Here is a 6,000-nt window from a genome sequence, read left to right as displayed (position 1 = left end):
CAAATTTTAAATATTATATATATATATATATATATAATTATTGATAAAATATTGTTTGCATTCTTAAAGATTTCATAAGTTTGTATTCCCTTTTTAAAACTTAATGAGTTCTTTGTCCTTAAACTACTGAAAACGTAATATTGTTTATACCAAATCTTAAAAAGATCTTTTGTACGTTGTACATGACCAATAGTTTCATGCCACTTGTTCACCTCATGTGTGTTCTTTTCTCATTTTCTTTTTAAAATATAATGATCCATGTGTCATAGTCTCTAATGCTAAAACTAGTAACACCTACTTAGATATTAGATAGGTAGGGTAAAATTTAACCGAGCGAATAAAAGTACAAAAAAATGAAACATTTTCAACAGTATAGGGAAAAATAATACGTTTTGAAATTTAGGGACTAGAAAGAAATTTCAAGCAAACTTTATGGATTGAAACAATATTTTTTTTTTCCTAAAATAAATAAATATAACATAGTCGAAGTAGTCTTTGGATGCTTCTAAAAAGCATAAGCTTCCCAAAATTGGCGAAAAGCTAGGCAAGATGGAAGTAATTTCAATCTTAGAAGAAGCACCTCTAGAAAAAGGCGTATCGGTACGGTAGGAAGTAAAGTTTGAAGTGTAGAAGTTTAGAAATAGAGTTTTTTGGCTTTAACTTTAACTTAAGAGTTGTTCAGTTAAAGTAAAAGCTCTGTATCGCAAAAACTCTATTACTAAATTTCTATGGTTAAAACTTTACTTCCTACGGTAATGCCAAAGGGGTATTAAGACTTTGTTTGACAGGCCCTTTCTAGAGGTTCTTCTTCTAAAGATTGAAATTACTTCCATCTTGCCTAGCTTTTCGCCAATTTTGGGAAGCTTATGCTTTTTAGAATCATCCAAAGGTTACTTCAGCTTGTCATGTTTTTGTTTTTGTTTTTTTAGAACCGAGCTTCTCATGTATTTGAAAAGCTGTGGATTACTTGCATCTTTTTTTTGAAACATGGATTACTTGCATCTTGATTCTTGACTATGCTATATTTATTTATTTTAGGCTAAAATATTGTTTCCACCCATAAAGTCTCGTCCCTAAATTTCTAAAAGAATTATTTTCCCCTAAATTGTTGAAAATGTTACTCTCTTTTTTTGTCATTTATTCACTTGGTTAACTTTTATCCTACCTGTCTAATTAGGTGGTACTATTTTTAGCATTAGAGAATCTAACATGTTTGACGTGGATCATTATATTGTTCAAGTGGCACAAAACAATTGGTCATATGCACTGTATAAAAGATCTTTTTTAAGGTTTGGGATAAATAATCTATAATGTTTTCAATAGTTTAAGGACGAAGAACTCATTAAAGTTCAAGAACAAAAAACAAACTTATGCAAACTTTAAGAATGCAAACAATATTTTATTCATAATCAATATCAATATATTACTAAAAGCTGAAACGTAGCATTTAATGTTGCTACGCTTCCATTGAGCCACGTCAACAGCCATGTCATTATCAATTTTTTTCCAATTTTTTAACATTTAAAGTGAATTAAAAACTCTATTATATTACAATCAAAATATCATATTTAATTTATCTTATTTTTAATTATTCTTATTTATTATTAAATTTTCAATTCCATTTTAACTTTTCATATCCCCACTACTTCATATCCCCACTACTCTCTACCTTAACTTTCTTCAACCTTTCTCATTCCATTTCAACTTTTCATATCCCCACTACTCTCAATATTAATATTATTCTATCTTTTTATCTTCCTTTATTTTTTACTCTTCTTATTCTTATCCTCATGCTATAAAATTGTCATTTCTATTTTTCCAAACACAAAAGCCCTCTCTCTCTCTCTCTCTCTCTCTCTCTCTCTCTCTCTCTCTATATATATATATATATATTTTTTTTTTTTTTTTAATTTTAGTGTAATAGGTTGACCATCAAAACATACTGATGCAGTATTGAAAGCTCCACCAAATGCATCGCAGAAATCAGTTTTAGACTACTAGAAGTCAGTTAGTTTGCTAAAATTGGAATTGACAGGTAATCCAGCTTGATACGATTTAGTTTTATATTTTATGTTGTTATCTTTTTTATTCACATTGGTTGTTAAATGTTATATTATTGCATTATAAAGATAGTATATAAAAATATAATATTATATATAAATGGTGTTTATTGCTATACATTTCCTTTTTATTATTTTATTCTCATCTTATTTTATTCAACATTTAAATTTAGCAACATCCTCCATATCATAATTATTTATATTTTGTCTCATTTTTTTAAAAATTAAACGTATAATATTTTATTCAATAAATAAAAATTGTTCTTATGAAGTCTTCCCACGAAATGTTACAATGCATCAATGGAAAAATGAAATACAAAACAAATATCAATTTAGAAACACTCAATTTAAAAAAAAATAAAAAAAAATAAAAAAGAATAAACAGTTTTCTTATAAAGTATTCCCATAAAAAGTTACAATGCATTAATAGAAAAAGAGAATACAAAACACATGCTATTTTAGAAACACTAAATTTATAATAATAATAATAATATCAAACCAAACATATCATAAAATAATAAACTAATAGTTATGGATGTACTAACTTCATGGCAGCAAAATGGAGTAAAATAAAAATAAAAATAAATGTTACAATATGCATATTTAGTACATTAGAATTATCATCAAATTTGGGAAAACAATAGGATGTTAACAAAGAGGGAGAGAAAGAGATTAGTAAAAGAAATCAAACATCAATTAAATAAATTAATTAGTAACCGTTAATTGGAAAACAAAAAGACCGACGGCTAAAGGAGTAAAAAATTAATTAAAGATGACCCTACGAATGTTATTATAAACTTTACAATGCAAATAAATAAATCTTTAAATTCACTTAATTAAATCATATAATCAACAATTAAATAAAATCATACAAAATTTAAACTTGAAACTAATCAAACTCTAATCTAGAAAATCATATTTATTATCAAAACTAAAAGGAAAACGTTCTTCAGTAATAATAGAAATATATAAGAAATAAAGATGAAAATTTTCAAAATCTTTTTTTTGACATTTCATTTAACATTATTTATAAATAATCAAATATATAAAAAAAAGTCCTTAAATGCTTATATTCTTCACACACCATGACTTTTAAAATCTAATGAAAGGTTCGAGGAGTTTAACTCTCATTTAATGTTCTATTATGAAAATCAACATCCAGTAAAATATGATAATAGTAAGTGTGGGGATAAAATTCACCAGTCAACGTTGGGCCATAGTACCTGTACTAGGCCCAACCACAATAAGAAGCGGAGACACGGGCAGAGGGCACCTCAGCCCAATCATGTTGGGCCGGGCTTGCTTAGGGGCGTCCGAGGAGGAGTACCTCCTCGGACGCACCAAATGGGAGTCCGATTCACACCCCTTACATGGTGAAAGGTCGTCCAAGATCAAGGAAGAATGCAGGACGTTCGGGGGGGGGGGGGGGCAACCACAACTGCCGCATTAAATGTAAGGAAGCTGCTTTTCCAGCAGCATTAATGTGGAAAGGACAGGAGAACAGAATTATCTTGGCCAGTGCAACTCACAGAAAAGAAGGAAGATGTCCTATAGGACAGGCACTCAAGTAGAGGCCCAGATGATTAACAAGTGTAGGGTCATTATCGTAGGAAGGATGCTATATAAGAGAAGAAAATCCCCATGGCCAGGGGATCGAAGAAAAAGGAAGGAGAAAAGAGGGAGAAAGAGAAAAGAGTTCGAGGAAAAAGCATAAGATACAGCCCCACGGACTGTTATCCCAAGAAGCTTAAAGGAATATCCCCACGTCCAAATGGTTGCATGGCTTGCTTATAACTACGTTCACTCTATCAAGACCTAGTTCTGTAACCTACTCTCTATAAATTCATTGTTGAGGGACTTTTGGGCCAGAATCGCTTGCTTGTTGGGCCTGAGCCCCAAAAACCGCCCCTACAGTAAGAAACGTTATAAATGAGAACATGAAAAAACTAATTAGCCACTATTATTATGGAATAGATGTCTTTTTTTTATGCATCTAAGAAAATGAAATGTATAGGGTTTATTTATTAAGGTATATGTAAAGATTCACGTTAAAAAAATATGTAAAGGTTTTTTGAAAAAAAAAGTAGATGTAAGGTTTTTATTAACTTAAAAGACAATGAAAAACCAATTTTTAATTACTACAACCGTCGCTACTCTATAAATCACACACAACACTATATTCAATATCCTAAACAACATAATTAGGCCCTTTTGGATATACACCACCATATTCAACTTATAAATTACAACACAAATCAATCATACAATTACACAATCAAAGCATGAACATGTAACATGTATTACCTTCTAAATTATTGCTTGGAATTTTCACAATTATTGAAAGAGAATCTCCAAATTTAATTTTTAGAAAACATCAAGACAAGGTGAATTTTATTCTTTTTAACTTCCATAGAAAAAAAAAATATTACGCACATTATTTCAACCCTTATGGAAAAGAAGGTTTACATGTAGCATGCAAAACGTGTTTAATTGACTTAGAGATGTAAAAATTAGTCAACCAACTATAGTAGAATTAAGGTTTCAAATTTTAAATAAAACAATTCTACAATAATAAAAAAAATTATTTTGTGATAAATATGATTATGAAATGCATTACTTTTCATTAAATTAGTTCAAATTACAAAATAATAATAATAATAATGAGATCCCCATAAAAAAATAATCACGCGCAACGCGCAGGTCTGTGACTAGTTTATATAATATCTAAAAGTTGAAGTATACTATTTATTATTGCTACGCCTATGTTGAATCACATCAATAGTCATGTTATCATTTTTTTTCATCATTTCTTAAAAAAATATGTATATAAATATTAATGAATGCGATAATGCATTATGCCTTTACTCATTCTCAAAACTAATTATAACTTGTCAATTATGATATGACCATCACTTTTCACTACCATAACTTTACATATTCTTAAACCTATATGTAAGTTATAATAGAAATTAAATGTATTACAAACATCTTGGATGGAGACACTATTTATTTATTTTTAGTTTATACTCACCCAAAAAAAATTCTCTTTTCACCACTACATTCATTTATGTATTCTTATGTAGTATTCAAGACCAAGTTGAAGGGTTAAGTTTCGCTCCTACTTAGAGAACCATATGTCATTTTTATCAATTTCAAGAGATAGAGATAATAAAGCTCTTAAGAGCATCTACATTGATGGAGCCATAAATTTAGCTATTTGTCACCACAAAAAAACTATTTTATCAATTTTACCTTCTCACTTTACAAAATACCCAACATCAGTGGTTTTATTTTAGCTTTTAACACAATAAAATGATATAAACAACACAATAAAATACCATATCCACTACAATAAACAACCATCACAACCACTGCCATTGCAACATTAGTGGTTTTATTTTTTCCCTCTTTCTTTTTCTTTTTGTATAAGATATTACATGCAAGTGGGTTTCCTTATATGCTTTTTTTTATGGTGTACCAACTTTCTCTACATGGTGCCAAATCCAACTTAAATAAAACCTTTAACATCCACATAAAATCACAAACGCATGTGTAATAATTTAGTTAAAAATATTAATGTGATAACAAATTTGATTAGTGTTACTTCAAAAACAAACCACTTTCATCATATTGGAATACTTTACTTATCACAGATTATAGTTTTACATCACTTTATTATTATAATTATTATTAATTTTTTGAGTTATGTTTACTAATTATGGTTTGGCATTCAGTTCATTTTGGTCCAGTTCGGTCATTCCGGTCTAATTCAGTCCATTTTTGTCCATTCCGACCAATTTGGTCCATTTCTTCCACTGAGGTCCAATTCAATTCACTTAGGTTAGTTTGGTGTGCTTTGAAAAAAAAAACATGTTTGGGTTAAGAGTACTATCAATTATTTGAGTAATATCAATTACAATTATATAATAAATTTTGATTA

This window comes from Quercus robur, chromosome 2 (genome assembly GCF_932294415.1).
Source record: "Quercus robur chromosome 2, dhQueRobu3.1, whole genome shotgun sequence".
Lineage (NCBI taxonomy): Eukaryota > Viridiplantae > Streptophyta > Magnoliopsida > Fagales > Fagaceae > Quercus > Quercus robur.
The sequence above is the reverse complement of the archived record's forward strand: the minus strand, read 5'-3'. Positions refer to the sequence as shown.